Raw genomic sequence first — 16264 nt, forward strand, 5'->3', positions numbered from 1 at the left:
CCCTACCGACCCCAGCCAAGGAACAGACTCAGCAGCCTGAAAGCCTCGCAGGACGCCCCTCCCCTGTCCCCGCACGCGTCTATTTAGGGCCCAGCCCGGGCGCCCAGGGGATTCTGGGACTTGTAGTCCCTCCCCGCGGCCTCAGGCGCCGCCACGACCCGGTATTTGGACTACATTGCCCAGGGAGCTTCCCGGCCTATATAAGCCACCCGGAGCCGCTTTAAAGTGCAGTAACCATGTGGATGTGCTGCTGAAGCGTTTCCTCAAGCTCGCTGGGGTGGGAGGAGAGGAGGAGGAGGAGGTGGTGGTGGAGGAGGAGGCAGGGGGTGGAGAGAGAGAAAGCGCACGCCGAGAGGAGGTGTGGGTGTTCCGCTTCCATCCTAACGGAACGAGCTCCCTCTTCGCGGACATGGGATTACCCAGCGGCTGCTAACCCCTCTCCTCGCCCTGCTCCCCCAAACCGGCGTGGCTCCCCGGGCACCAAGGTAGCGGCTGGGGCCGGGCAGAGGGCGCGGGGAGTTGGCACTGGCTCCCCGGGCGCAGAAGTTTTTGCCCCGCTCTCGGGGAGATCTTGATGGATGTGCATGCACTTGGCATGCATTTGGGGGTTCCTTTACTGCGGGCAGTTGTTTTGGGGGGAGCTCATTTGAAGCTTAAAAAACAAATATCCTCTACTCTAGTGCGTGGCTTTGGGGGCTCCCCATTCTGGTCTGATGTGGCATTCCCCCAAGTTGGAAACTGTTGCTGCAGCTGCAGGAAATAGTTCTTTTTTTTTTTTTTTTTTGAAGAGAGGTTGTGGGGGTGTCATATGTGAGTCTGCTCAAGGAAATAATCTTTCTAAAAATGTATCCCTCTCTTGCGCTCCGTGGTTGGGAGAATAATGCATGTGTAGGGGGCCCCCGTGGGGAGGGTTTTTAAAAACGGAAGAAAACCGGGGGAGCGGTGAGGGATGAAGTGTGGACGAAGCTCATGTCCAATGAGGATGCGGGCTTCGGATACTTGGCCTCCTCGCCGGGAAACAAGTGCTTTGGGATCTGCCAAACACTTCCCTTAGTTCCAGCCTCCCGCACGTTCGAAGTTTGTGCGTGCCTAGTCTCAATTGTCAGTTACATCCTGGAAATAAGTAAGTGTAGTTACCTGGAATCTTCGCCCAAGCGATCCCACCAACCTGCCTACCAAGTTTGGGGGCGGGGGGGCTGTCCCCAGTGAAGGAGGCTAAAGAAGGTGGAAACTTGTAATTTGGAGCATTTCTGTTAGAGCTCATCTTCCGCGGTCTGGTACTCAGTCTTCTTTCTTTCTAAATATTTAGGAGCTGACTACAGAGGAGCAGGATTTGCACCCCTCGCTGGGCTTGTTTTGGCAACAGAGTGCCTGACCCGGGTCAGGTGAGTGTGGAAGCCTGAGTGCTGTAGTCAATAATGAGTTTTTGTCCTAAGCCTATTTTAAGTTCTATCTAAACCGCCAAGGAGGTGGAGAGTAAGAAAGAAAAAGAAACTCCGCGGCTCAGTCTTCAGAATTTGCCTCTGCCTTTGGTGAGGGCTTTTGGGAGCAGAGGTCCAGTGGACAGTCCGTTTCTTGGACGTAGCTGAGAATTGAAGGAGCCTGAAGGTTTATGAGAGAGGAGGGGGAAAGGCCATTAAATGGAGCAATAAAACGGCGGCCCATTGCCGGTCTGAAAAGCATGCTGATGATTTAAATTCTGAAGGATACAGTGCATTTCATATGCCAAAATGTGTAAGCAGTATTAACTGCCTCTCTCCTTCAAGAAATAGTCACTCCTTTCTAATTTTGAACGTGTGCTTAATCAGAGTAGGTTGGATTGCAAGAAATGAAAGTGGTTGTTGCAAGTTGAAAGAATTAGAACTTTAAAAAGGGAAGTGAGTTATTGAAGCTTAAGGTGGTAGCATCCAGCCCTTGACTCAAGCCACCTGAGTGTCAAGGAATCTGGCAGGTCCCTGTTGTTTTGGGGCCCGTGGTGGAATATGAGCTGAGAGCAGCATTTATCTGTAAACACAACAGTTCCTATTTTTTCCCCAAAATGGTCAGACTGCATTTGAAGAGTGGGAGGTTTCAACGGGTGCACGTACATCGCTATTGCTGCAGATTTGGCTATCAAGAGTTTTTTCTCCTGAAATGTTCAGGAACATGGTAAATAACAGGGTAACAGAGGTAGGTGGGGGTGGGTGGCTGGGTCTTAATAACTTTTTTAACATTCTAAATATTTAGCTGTTCCCTGGGCTACAATCTTTGGGCTTTTCTAATGAGAAAATAAAAGTCAGACACTTCATTATAGTGGTATAGTGCTTTTGTTTCCTGTTGATAAGATCCTCAGGAGTACTGGCGGAGTGAGAAGCATTTGGATGTGAGAACTCTAGTTTCTTCTTGGAGTTCTGTTGACTCACATGGCTGTGTGGGTGCTCATAGAGCCAAGGATTAGGCCCAGTTCCCCTCTTCAGAATTAGCTGTACAGCAAGGAGAAACTGGTCCACAGACTCTTTTCTAACTGGTTGCTAAAAATAATAAGATGGACACATTAAGTACTTGTAAGCCAGGTCCAGAGCCATGTATCTCAGAAACCCTGTGCGTCAGATGCAGGTGAAGAAACTGAGGTGCAGAGAGTGAAATCACTTGCCCAGTAGCTAGTACGAAGTAGGAGCAGGGTGTAACCTCAGGCGGTGAGGCTGTACTGCATCCCACAAATGGACCTCAGTTGATTTGGGGATGGTGGTGGTGAGAGGGAAGCTAGGAAAAATGGTAAACTTACTGCTATTGATGAAATAACTTGCATACCTCCCACCAATGATGAAATAATACATAACATTGATGTAAGAAGGAAAGGATGTAGCCACAAACATAGGGATAAAAGAGTGCAGATATTTGAGGAGGTATTAGATACTGTAATGAGTTCATTTTGGAAAGCCTGAATGGGGAGAGTAAAAAGAAACAAAACCACAAGGAACATTATGTAAGTTAAGCATTAGGCTCACCTCCTAGCTGAAATACATCTTGATTATTTACATCAAAGAATCTGAGTAGGTTAAAAGGATCAGGCGTTTCCCCATCTGAATAATTCGAAAGTTTAAACTGCAGTTAGACTGCAATGTGAAATGTTGATACCTTTTCATATACCTTCCAGTTTGCTCTGCAGCCAGTTGTGCAGACGTTTTTGTTCTCCATTTTTTCTTTCAAGTTCATGTGTGTGTGTGTGTGTGTGTATGCATATGTACACTGAAAGTACAATCTGCTCTTTGAATAATTCAAATCAGAACAGAAAATCCTTTCAAGATATCATTCTTATCAGGCAGGGAAAGTTCTTCATGTTCTAAGTGAATTACTCTGGCTCTTGCCTTGAGACCCATGAAAGTCATTTGGGGTTGACAATGGTATCTATTTAAACCAAGTGATTGTCTTTTGGAGGGAATTGGCATCTTTTCTTTAGGAATGAGAAGTGGAATGGTTGCTTAGAAAAAAATAGATGGATGAACTCCACAGAAAGATCAACAGTCTTTTTCTTCAAAATATTTTTAAGTGAGGAAGATCAGGGTGTTGGTATTGCGGGGAGGGAGGAGAGTGGGCAGAGAGAAAGATAAAAAAGAAACCTTTAATCCAATGGTGTGCAACCAACTGACTTCCAGAGGGGGGAATATCACATAGCTTTTCAACTCATTTATAAAGATATCATGGAAACTCTGTCTGATTTCTTCATGAGCAGCTCTTAGAAAACAAACAAAAATAAAACAAACACCAAATATGAACAACAGAAAAAACAGCCAAAATAAAAGTAGGCCTGGAGTTAGGTTTCTAGGTCAAGCTGTCTTTGGCTACATCTAATTAAGGAGTCTCCACAGGGCCAGTGTCTATCTTGTTTACTATTGGTTTGATTTTTAAAAATAAAACACATGCATTTGCAGGCTGTCTGTTAACCAGAGGTCCATGCAGTTTTTTTTTTCCATTTTTGCTGTTGTAAGTTTGTGCATAGCTCAATTGATGAATGCAATTAAGGCTTGAAGTCAGTGATGTGAATGACATAACTTCTATGATTCCTTACAATTCTCTTGATTTCTGTGGTTCTGAGATGATTGCTAATGAGAATAAGCCAGATACACCACTGAAACCGTCACCCATTCAACTTTGAGATTTCTAAATGGGATGTAGTTTAAGGCACATGGTGTGGTAAATCTATTTAACAGACTCTAAGACCTGTTCAAGTTGTTGTGTGTGATTCAAATGTTTTATTCTTTATTCAACAAATTTCTTGAGCACCTGCTATGTACTAAGATGTATTCCAGGTGCTCAGGATATAGCAATGAACAAACCATCCCGTTCCCAAGAGGCTTACATCTCAGTTGGTGGGAGGCAGACAATATAAATAAGCAAGTAAGTATGATAGTATTAGAGGTAGTAAAAGCTACGGAGAAAAAGAAAACTGGTTAAGGGGGGAACAGAAAATAACAAGTGGAGAAATTAGATCCCTTGTGCATTGCCGGTGGGAATGTTACATGGTGAAGCTGCTGTGGAAAACAGCATGGCAGTTACTAAAAAAAATTAAACATAAAATTACTATATGTCCCAGCAATTCCACTTCAAGGTATATACTTTAAAAAATTGAAAGTAGGGACGTGAGCAGATATTTGTACACCTGTGTCAATAGAAGCATTATCACAGTAGCCAAAAGGTAGAAACAACACAAGTCTACTGATGAATGAACAGATAAACAAAATGTGAAATATACATACAATGGAATATTATTCGGCCTTAAAAAGGGAATTCTGACACATGCTACAATGTGGATGAACCTTGAAAACATGCTAAGTGAAACAAGCCAGAAATAAAAGGACACATATTTTATGATTTTTCTTATAGAGGAATCTAGAGTAGTCAGATCCCTGCAGACAGAAGGTAGAATGGGGATTGCTGGGGGAGATAGAAGACAGGAAGGGGGAGTTAGTGTTTATTGAGGATAGAGTTTCAGTTTGGAAAGATGAAAAAGTTCTGGAAATGGATGGTGGTGATGTCACACAACAGTGTGAATGTACTTAGTGCCACTGAGTTATAACATTTCAAAGTGGTATATTTTATGTTATGTATATTTTACAGTAATTTAAAAAAGCAACAAAACATGATGAGGGGTATTAAGGGAGTACTCAGGTGGGGATTAGATCTTTACTACATGACATCTCAGCACAGATCTGAAGGAGGCAAACGAGTTGACCCTATAGCTGTCAGGGAAAAAGTGTGTTCCCAATGTCAGAGCAGCAAGTACAGAGGCCGTGAGATAGGAGTGTTTGTGACATGTTGGAGGAAGGAGAAGAAGGCCAGGGGAGAGTGCTAGGAGTTCAGGAGGGAGAGGGAGTCAAGGTCCAGACCTGTAGGGACCAGATTTTGCAGGTCAACAGTGGTTTATCTGAGGACTTGTAAACTCTCACGGAATTCTCAGTGTGGTTTTCAACATCACAAAACTACATTGTCCTTTCTGAAGAGACTCTGGTAAGGTTGGCAGGATCACATACCAGATGGGAACTCGATAGGGGGTAAAACCCGGATTTCTGGACTGTCTGGTTAATGACAGGACTTACCTGGAGTTGTAATTCACTTCAGTAGAAAAGGAAAGTTTGACAAATAGGTGAACGTACAGTTGACTTGGAGAGCAAATTGTAAGAACATAATGATAATCCTGGAGTTTCAACACAAACCTATGTCTTACCGCCACCCTGCGGCGTATCCAGTGTCGTTTTAAGAGATATTTACAAGGAGGACTAATATTCTGCTCTCCAGCATCCTTGAGGAATTAGAAGCTTCACATCAGTGATTCTCCTTAATAAGTGAGGTGGACCCCTGCACATGTGCAAACTTAAAGCAAACCTCAAATTTTGTTGCTTATTACGTAAGATATACATATTCATGTAGCACACACCTTGGACTCGGCTACTCAGGGGACGGAGGCAGGAGAATTACTTGAGCCCAGGGGTTTGAGGCTGTAATATACTATGATTGCATCTGTGATAGCTACTGTACTCCAGCAAGACCCAATCTCTGTTAAAAAATTTTTTTTAAGGAGAAAAAGATAGCATATTCATTGTAGTGCAACATTAGGAAATAAAGAGGAGCAATGAAACAAAACAAAACAATTCAACTATTCGAGATTAGGGTTTCAGGCTTTTCCTCTAAGTATGCATATGTAAAATTTATGTATATATTTAAATTTCATAAAAAGGGACTAACACAGTATCTCTCATTTGGTAAATTACCTTTTGTACATCTTGAACATCTTTTTAATAAACAGACATCTGTGTCTCATTTTTCTAAATGTGCCTACCCCTTTGATGGCCTTTCATTTTTATTGAGTCTAGGTTTATACTTCCCTGATATATATACGTATATAAATAGATATTTGTAAAAAATACATAATATAATAATTTTACACATACACGTATTTAACAGTTTGAATTAGGATCCAAATAAGGTAAATACATTACAAATGGTTGATGTTCACTCATCTCTGTATTTCCTCTACAGATCTTTTTTCCATGCATTTTTTTTGTTGTTATTGAAGAAACTGGGTGATACACGTCTCCACAGTTTAGACTTTGCTGACTGCATCAGTGCATTGTGGTTTAACATGTTTCTGTATCCCCTTGGGGTACCATAATTTGGTAGTTAGATGTAGAGGCTTCATCAAAGTTAGGTTCTTTTCTTTTTTAAATTGAGAAGGGGTCTCACTGTGTTGCCTCGGCTGGCCTTGGACTCCTGGTCTCAAGCAATCTTCCTGCGCCAGTCTTCCCAGTAGGTGGGACTCCAGTAAGTCTGCTCTGTAAACTTTGCTTAGGGGGGTGTGAGATGTTGGATGTCTACTCTTGTTATATTAGCACCCCTTGATGCTCACTACCTGAATCCATTAGTTCTCTAGTCAGTGAGAAATGGGCTGGTAAAGTTCCTGAGATTTTGACACAGCCCTTGTTGTCTTTGCTAGCTTTTATGATTTCTGTATAACAAGATGTTCCAGGCTCATCTTCTCTATTTCTTATCCCAGACCGAGAATCGGCCTTTTCTCCAAGGAGCCTTTGCTCTTTTAAGAGGGAAATTTTGTTTGTTTTGTTTTTTTGAGACAGAGTCTTACTCTGCTGCCCAGGCTGGAGTGCAGTGGCATGATTTCAGCTCACTGCAACTTCTGCCTCTTGGGCTCAAGCTACCCTCTCACCTCAGCCTCCTGAGTAGCTGGGACTATGGGCATTCACCACCACACCTGGCTAATCTTTTTTGTTTTTTGTAGAGACGGGATCTCGCCATGTTGTCCAGGATGCTCTCAAACACCTAGGCTCAAGCAGTGTTCTCACCTTGACCTCCCAAAGTGTTGGGATTACAGGCGTGAGACGTCATGCCTGGCCAAAATGGTATTTAGAGATCTCCACCTAGGGCCAAGTAGGTACTCTTGTCATCCTCATCTTACAGACGAGAAAACAAATTAAAATGAAGAAAACTTAAAACTTGAATTTCCTAGGTGAAAGCATTTCCAAAATGCAATTGACCTATCCTTGCCTTTTTGCAAAGAATTCTGAATATAATCTAAACTTTTTTTAAAAATTGGTTTTGGGTTTAGCCTTAGTGTCCTGAGGCTAAGACATCATTGTTCTCCCCAGATGAGCAGGAATGTTACTCTTGTTCTGTATCCGTGTTTTTCAAACTCTGTGGAAACGCACTAAGAGGTTGTTAAATCAATTTAGTGGGCCTTGATGAACTTTTTATTTTTAGTTTTTGAAACAGGGTCTTGCTCTGTTGCCAAGGCTGGAGTACAGTGACATGATGTTGGCTCACTGCAGCCTCAACCTCCCAGGCACAAGTGATCCTCTCACCTCGGCCTCCTGAGTAGTTGGGACCACCAGCGTGACCCACCACTCCTGGCTAATTAAAAAAAAAAATTTTTTTTTGTAGAGATTGGGTCTCCCTGTATTGTCCAGGTTGGCCTTGAACTTCTAGGCTCAAACGATCCTCTCGCCTTGGCCTCCCAAAGTGCTGGGACTGGAGGTGTGAGTCACCAGGCCCAGCCAAACTTTTTTTTTTTTTTAATGACATGCACTAGAATAGAAAACATGGAAGTGTATTTCGTGGATACTTAAAAAGAACTGTGTATGTTGCAACAAAATTCTTTGTCTCACATACACAATGAACATTGGGTTGTAAGTTCAATAGTTTTCTTATTCTGAGCTGCAGTCAAAAGTTTGAGAAACACTGTACTACATCTTTGCCACTCCAAGTGTGGTCCCCAGACCAGCGTTACTGACATTAACTGGGAACTTGCTAGCAATTGCAGACTCTCAGACCCTACTCCACATTCACTGAATGAGAACCTACATTTTTGCAAGATCCTCAAGTGATTCACACACACGTGAAAATACGAGAAGATCTGCATTGGAGGATGCCTGTCCCTGTGCTTTTTCAGTCCTTGTCATTTAGTGGTTCCTTTGCTTTTTCATGGCTAGCTCTCACCTGTTGAGGCTGAAGCTGACCTTTGTACTTTTCCCCTGCAGCCTTATTTTCAGTGAAGTGGAAAGGTAGGCTAATCACCAACCTGAGGTGAGAGTAAGTAGTTTTCACATGATTCCCTCTCCAACAAACATGGGAACTTTGATGCTTACATTTGGGGGAGCTTTTATTCGCTGTTCAGATGAAGGCAGAAAGAGACCAGAAGGTACATGTACCCCTACTTAGAGTTGTGAAGTCACTGCTGTTCACCTGCTGTCATGGGACAATGAGGAACTTATGTTTTATCATACTTTCTGACCTGTCCCATCAGCAGAACTTCTGGACGGCTTGATATAATGCGGCTTATCAGAAGAAGATGAACATAAGAAAAATATCACTAGTCTCCAAGTTTCTTGCTGTTCTTTTGCATTTCAGAAGGAGCTTTGTCTGGGAAATGATTTTCTTTTGCAAGAACAGCTTAAAAGCATCCCAAGCACATATTTCTGAACAGAAAAAGCTGATACAACACCCAGACGACGGACATTCATTTGTTTGCCTTGTCGTGTGTGTGTATGTTCTGCCTCATGTGTCCCTCCCCACCCCCGTCTGTCCACCTCGCCAGATCCTTCTATTCCTTAGGGCCCAGCCCAAATGCTTCCTCCTCTGGGAAGTTTTTTATGATACTTGAAAATCTGTCATTTGAAACTCCAGGGCCCTAAAACCTATTTTCCTTTTGGGCCTTTTGTTTTTTTTTAACTCATAAGAATACCTGGCACACAGGAAGTGCTTACACAATAAGTAATTTGTATATATGTTTTTTCTCCCTTTGAAGGCTGCTTGGAAAAACTAATTTTTTGTACCCCTCTCTCCTTTTTTTTTTTTTTGAGAAGGAATCTCGCTCTGTCACCAGGCTGGAGTGCAGTGGCCTGATCTCAGCTCACTGCAACCTCCGCCTGCCAGGTTCAAGCGATTCTCCTGCCTCAGCCTCCTGAGTAGCTGGGTCTACAGGCATGTGCCACCATGCCCAGCTAATTTTTATATTTTTAGTAGAGATGGGATTTCACCATGTTGGCCAGGATTGTCTCGATCTCTTGACCTCATGACCTGCCCACCTTGGCCTCCCGAAGTGCTGGGATTACAGGCGTGATCCACTGCGCCTGGCCCCTGTACCCCTCTCCTGATTAAATATTTCTTGAACTGGCATCTTTCTTTGAAAAGCCTTACAGCCAGGCATCGTGGCTCACGCCTGTAATCCTAGCACTTTGGGATGCCAAGGTGGGTGGATCACCTGAGGTCAGGAGTTTGAGACCAGCCTGGCCAACATGGTGAAACCCCATCTCTACTAAAATTACAAAAAAGTTTAGCTGGGCATGATGGCGGGCACCTGTAGTCCCAGCTACTTGGGAGGCTGAGGCAGGAGAATTGCTTGAATTCAGGAGGTGGAGGTTGCAGTGAGCTGAGATCGCACCACTGCACTCCAGCCTGGGGGGCAGAGTGAGACTCCATCTCAATAAAAAGAAAAAAAGAAAAGCCCTTTATTGCAGAGGGTGACGTGAGGACCGTGTAGAGATATATTAAGCATTTCCTTTTGATAGCTTTTGAGGTGTTGTTCAGTACAAACCTCTACAGGACATTCGTCTTGGGAAACTGTTGAGTATTCATAAAAGGGAGTGGAAAAATCAGGTAGTGAAACCAAGCTGCTTTCAGGTCATATTGGTATTGCCCTGGTGAGCCACAGGATGGGGACTCCGCAGTACCGAGTGTTGACTGCTTCTTGGGTAAGGGGCAAAACATGGAACATCTGTGCATCTGTTTCCTCTTCTGTAGAATAGGTGTAAAAATAAAAATACCTGCTTCGGGTCATTGCTGCCGAGTTGTCTAAAAACAAATGTTTGCAGAAGGCGTTACAGATAAAAAAACAAAGCAAAACCTATCTATATCCTAGAGCAGTGGTCTCATTGGGGACAGGGAGAGTGATTTTTGTCCTCCAGGGGACATTTGGTATCGTCTGGAGACATTTTTGGTTGTTCTATCTGGCAGGCAGGGGTGGGGTGCTACTGGCATTTTGTGAACAGATCCTACGGTGCACAGGATAGCCCCCCACCCCCCTGCCCCACCACACACACACACAACGGAGACCTCTCTGCCCTAGAATGTCAGTAGTGAACCGGTTAAGAAACCCTGTCCTTGAGTGAATTTTTCTGGCTTGGTGAGACTTTTGTCTCTCTCTGAGGATATTGACCTAACTTCATTTGCTGGTTTTTTGAGGTTTGGGCTATGTGGGCAGAGGGGTGTCTCTTCAGGCTGGGACTGACTTCAACTTTTTAACAAAATAAGCACCCTCCCCCTCTCGCCCCCTCCCAAAACCAAAAAACCAAAAAACACTGGCCTTGGTATCTGGAGCCCTGTGGTCTATCTTTGGCCACTCATCAGCTGTGTGACCTCCAAGAAATCACTAGGCCTCAGGTTTGTTTTTTCTACCCGTAAATTAAAGAGTTTTAGCTAAATGCTCTCCACTCACCAAATCTGCAGCTCTCTGCCTTGGAAATACTGAGCTTTTGGTTGGCTTCTCTTACTTTGGCCTTGAAGAATAGAAGCCATGATACCAAATGTCAGTGCGGGCATCTTTTTTTGAGAAATAACTTTGTAGATATTGTACCTGGTTGGGGAAAAGGTTATTTAGCAGACATGTCTGAAAAAGCGAGTAGGTTTATTTTTGTGTGTGTATGTGTGTTGCGGCGGGGGGAATGGAGAATGAGCAACGTTGTATTATACTGGAGAATCACTCCTCTGAACTTCAGATTTACAGCTGCTGTTTCTGGGAGGCCATGAAGGGCCTTGCTTAAAGCTGAAACTTCTGAGTTGGTGTCTTCCTTTGGGACTGCCTGAAAACGAAAGCATAATACAATTTTCTATGCTCCCAGAGAAGTGCTTTTTGCAAGAGAATAAATTATCTGATGATGGGGACATGCTGCATTTCTGAGGACGATCTGATTAGCAGCTAATGGGACAAGAAGGCAAGGAGGGGGAGCTGTGTGAAAACGTGTGGGGAGGAGGGTGGCATTATGTCCAAGTCAAAAATGTGCTGTTCCTCCTCGTTTCACAATAAAGATGATATCGCCAGCATCTTTGCTCAAAGGAAGTCCAAAAGTAACCCTGAGAGTGCCCAGAAACAGGAGCAGAGACTGTTGTAAAGGGAGCCTTTTTCTCCCTCTTGAAAAAGTCAACCGTAAATGTGTTAGGTTTTCTCTACCTCGTATTTACAGCCATGTTACCATATATGTACCTGGGTGAGGGCATCGCAGGGAGACTTGTGCTCACTCTGTAGGGAGTTTCCTTGGCCTCTTTCCAGGAGATTGATCAAATGCCAGCAGCTCTTCCTTTTCCTGGGCATACTCCTTTTTTTTTTTTTCCTGTGAAAGACCTCATGGTTTGCCAGGCTCGGCCCATCTTTAACCTGCCCTGCTGGGTGCTGCTTGACCTAAAAAGTGAAACGGTGCCTTTTTGTCTTTGTCCTTATCCTCGGTTCTGAGGGGCCAACTGCCTTATGGCCTCTTGGCTTGCCAGGTGCTTTGAGCAAAAGCCCTGTGTGTGAGCCCCTCTCTTTGCTGCCTAACTTTAAAGGAAGCTTTTTTTCCCCTTGTGTTTGAGAAGGAGTCTCGTCTGTCACCCAGGCTGGAGTGCAGTGGCATGATCTCAGCCCACTGCAACCTCCACCTCACAGGTTCATGCGATTCTCCTGCCTTGGCCTCCCAAGTAGCTGGGACTACAAGCACAAGCCACCACGCCTGGCTAATTTTTGTATTCTTAGTAAAGACGGGGTTTTGCCATGTTGGCCAGGATGGTCTGAAACTCCTGACCTCAAGTGATCCACCCACCTTGGCCTCCCAGAGTGTTGGGATGACAGGCATGAGTCACTGTGCCTGGCCTAAAGGAAGCTTTTTGGTTTTTATTATTTTTAAAGCAAGCAGCAAGAAAACCAGCACCAAAGGACGTTGGCAAGGGCCTTTTGTTTTTTAGGAGGTGGAGGTAGTGTGGATATGCCAAGAAAGAATGGGGAAGGCTGATGGACTTGTTGGCTACATTTTTTAGCAGAAGAATGACTGTCCAAATGCAGGTGCTTTGGGGCTAGGTGGCAAAGCTTGACGACTGGAGGATAGACACAAAGGGTGCTGTGTGAGTGAGATGCTGGCATTCACTCCTCACCTGGCTGTGCTTTGGTGGTTCTGGTTTTATTAGGAATAGTGGGGAAAACATTGTTGGAGTTGGCATTGACATGTTGAGGTCAGTGCATCTCATGTGTCCCTTTTGTATATTCACTTGTCATTTGGACTTTGCTGTTTGGCAGAGCTGATCCTCTGCTGATTATAAGCCTAAGAAGTTTAGAAAGAGTAGTTTATGAGAATAGAAAATAGAACAGATTAGAAAGTAGAGTTATAACAGTGAATAGGAATGCTTCCTCTGTCCCCCTTTCTATGTGCTAAGTAAGCATATTTTCTTTTTCACAATTAATTGTCAACATAACTATGAGATAAGCCCTCATTATCCCCATTCTGCACATGAGGAAATGGAGGGCCAGATAAGGGAAGTAACTTGATTGACTTCCCATTACATTTAGAATAGAAGGCCAACTTTTTACCCTGGCTTGTGAAGTCCTACTGGCTCTATCTTCTCTACCCTGTCTTTAACCTGTGCTTTCTTCCTTTCCCCATTAATGCTGCAGACATTGGGCTGGCTTTCTGTTTCTGGAATTTGCTAAGCTCTTTTCTGCTTTATGGCCTTTGTACTAGCCGTTTGCTCTACCTAAAATGCTCTTCCGCCTGATTTTTTTTTTGCATGACTGCCTATCTTGACTTTCAGGTCTTCGCTTAAACATCTCATCTTGTTTTTTCTGACCAGCCAAAATTGCATTGTCACTTAATCATATCACCAGTTTTAATTTTTTGCATATACTCATCACTATCTGATTTGTCTTGCTTGTTTTATCTGTTTGTTTCCTGTCTGTCTGCCCTCACTAGAATATAGGTATCACGGGAGCAGGGACCTTGTATGTCTTGCTTTGATCTGTATCCCCAGTACCTAGTATAGGGGTGGCATATAGTAGGTATCAATAAATATGTTCGATAAGAAGGAAGATTTAAGTTTCAAATGGAACAGTTCACTTTCTAGAGCCCTGGCTGTTCAGTTGTATATTTTGCATTTTCATCCTGTTATAGAAAGTTTCCAAACTTACACAGTGAGAGTCCTAAGCACACAGTCATTGCCAGGACAACTCTTAAAGAAAAGTTTATGGCAGCAGTTTTCAAACTTCTGGCTCTCAGGAGCTCTTTTCATGCCTAAAAAGAATTCAGGACCCTAAAGAACTGTTGATGTGAGTTACATCTGTCTGTATTTACAATCTTAGAAATTAACACTGAGAAAATGAACACTGAAAAAATATTTTTAAAAACCAATTACACATTAACGTATTGACATATTTTTAATGAACAATAAGAATATTTTCCCAAACAAAAATTTTGAGAAGAGTAGCAATTTTTTTTTTTTTTTTTTTTTGCGAATCACTTTGAGGTCTGGCTTCACAGAACACAGCCGGATTCACAGATCATATATCTGTTTCTGTCTTCAGTCTGTTGTTACATCATGTGCCTTGCAGCCTCTGGAAAACTTCACTGTACACGTGTGAGAGACTGAGTGAAAATGAAAATAATGCCCCGATGTTATTGTGAAAATAGTTTTGACCTTGAAGTTTCCCTGACCCTTGGGCCACCAGCTCCTAGAGTACCTAGGTAATTTGAAATGTGGGGTTGTGGCATGGAACATTAGAGAGAGGGAGAAATTGAAGGCTTAAGTGACAGGGTGCAATTGACCATCTCTAAGTCTGGGTATTGTATCAGATCTTTCTGTTCAGAAAAAAAATGCACGGGGATACTTTTCAGTTGTTTTTGTAAACAAAATTGCTTCCTAAAGATCCTCCTGAAATGCAAAGAAACGCTGAGAATGTGGAAGCTAGTGGTACTTGTCCTACGTTCATCTTTTTCTTATGAGCGAGATTATACCAAGCAGTCCAGAAGTTCTGTAGTGGGATGGGTCGTTAAAAAAGTATAAAGCATAGGTTCCTCTCTGTGTCTGAGAACAGCAGCTTCAAGTGTAACTTCCTTTATAACTGTTAGTCTCCAACACTTACTTCGTTCTTTTTGTAGCTTTTGGCCTCAAATGAAGTTGTGTCCTACAATAGAAATTAGATTGATGCTTATTGCTCTTAGGTTCTGTCATAACTGGTGTTTAAGGAACCAGGATAGAAGCTTTTAATAATAGATGAGCTATATTCTGTGCTAGCCAGCTTCACTGTTTAAGGAGGTTAAATGATTACAAATTCAGGCTTCTGGGGAGTGTTTTGCGTGTGTCTTGGGTCAGTGATATATAAGATTTTCACTGTTAAGGTAATTGTGTGGTAAAATACAGAGGAGCTTGGTCATCAGGAAATTAATGGTGCACTGTGGGGACGAGGCGAGGGGTTGCAGGCATGGCAGGGGATCCAAAGGGTACCTGACTCTCATGCTCAGAAGGGTTTCCTTTAAGGTCAGACTGTCAGTGGGACTCCCCTGCCACCCGATTACTGAAAGTCAGACTGTTCAGCCCCAGTGGCCAGGCGGCTTCATCTTAATTAAACGTAGGAGGCTTGCCTTTGTGTCTTGGTAAAAACTGGCAGGTCTGTGGTTTTGGGGTCCCTTAACTAGTATAAAGTCAATTTCTCATTTCCTCCCAAGCCTGTCCACCCTTGAAGATTAAGTGATCCCTTAGGTAACTTCTTGGTTAATGAAGTGTTCTACTTTAGTCTCAGTTTCAGGAGTTGTTAACTTTTAAATTTGGAATTCTGTGTAGGCGAAAATCAAGGTTTTTTTAAATGAATGTAATGCAATTAGTTAAGTGTGTGCAGTAGAACTAATAGATGGAAAAATTTCAATAAGTGAGTTTTCTGCCACAGTCAAATGAGTGAGTTTTCTATCACACTAAAAGCTTTTAGAAAAAAAAAAATTCCAAACCTATCTTGAGCTGCTGCTTAAAATTAAATGAACATGTTTCTTTTTTAGTGAGGCTGTGCTTTGGCCTGTTTTAACACCAGAGTGGAAGAGGTTCTAAATATTGAATTACTATCCCTTTGAAGAGGTTTCCACCACCCCCACTGCCAGCAGGGGACCTAGATTGATGTTAGAAGGCGGGGGAGTTGAGTTGAGGTCTGGCCAGCTTGGGTATTGTGAGTTTGGGTACTGAAAAACAACAGTACTTTGGAGATGCTGTCCAAGTATCAGCCACCTCGTGGGCTTACAGAGGATTTAAACATTTCTGGGATCCTTGTTTCTCCAGATGTATTTCCTAGAGTATTGACCAGGTAAGCAACATTCATCAAGTAGAGGAATCACAGGACAGAGGTGAGTGAAGACTTTGAAGGAACAAAAACGAATGTTTTCATTTCAGACTCATTCAGACATACAGAAAGTCAGCATAAAGGGCCAAGTATTGTGTTGACCACTTTATGTGGATTATTTGGTTTACTCCTCACAATGACCCTGAGAAATATGAAAGGTTGCCCCCTTTTTTTACAGATAAGAGAGCTGAGGTTCAGAGAAGTTATGGAAGTTGCTTAAGGACACACAGCTGGTAATTTGTGAGGCTGGAATTCAGACTCACATATTCTGAGTCTGTTTCCAAGTGTACACTCTTGTCAGTACTCCAAGCCATTTTGGACATGTGGAGGGGATGGTCAATGGGGATAAAAGTTAGAGTATCTTTCCAGGGATAAAAG

At 43.1% G+C, this 16264-nt stretch overlaps 1 protein-coding gene across 1 annotated transcript in view; it reads left to right on the forward strand.

The window, feature by feature from the left end:
• Positions 1-224: 224 nt before the first annotated feature.
• The window catches only part of ITPR1 (inositol 1,4,5-trisphosphate receptor type 1), a 354044-nt gene continuing 338004 nt past the window's right edge, over positions 225-16264 (forward strand). Inside the window, exons 1-2 of the mRNA XM_054680363.2 lie at positions 225-485; positions 1310-1385. The gene's annotated coding sequence lies outside the window, so the exon portion shown is untranslated. The remainder of the gene's footprint in view (positions 486-1309; positions 1386-16264) is intronic.

Source organism: Pan troglodytes, chromosome 2 (genome assembly GCF_028858775.2).
Source record: "Pan troglodytes isolate AG18354 chromosome 2, NHGRI_mPanTro3-v2.0_pri, whole genome shotgun sequence".
NCBI lineage: Eukaryota > Metazoa > Chordata > Mammalia > Primates > Hominidae > Pan > Pan troglodytes.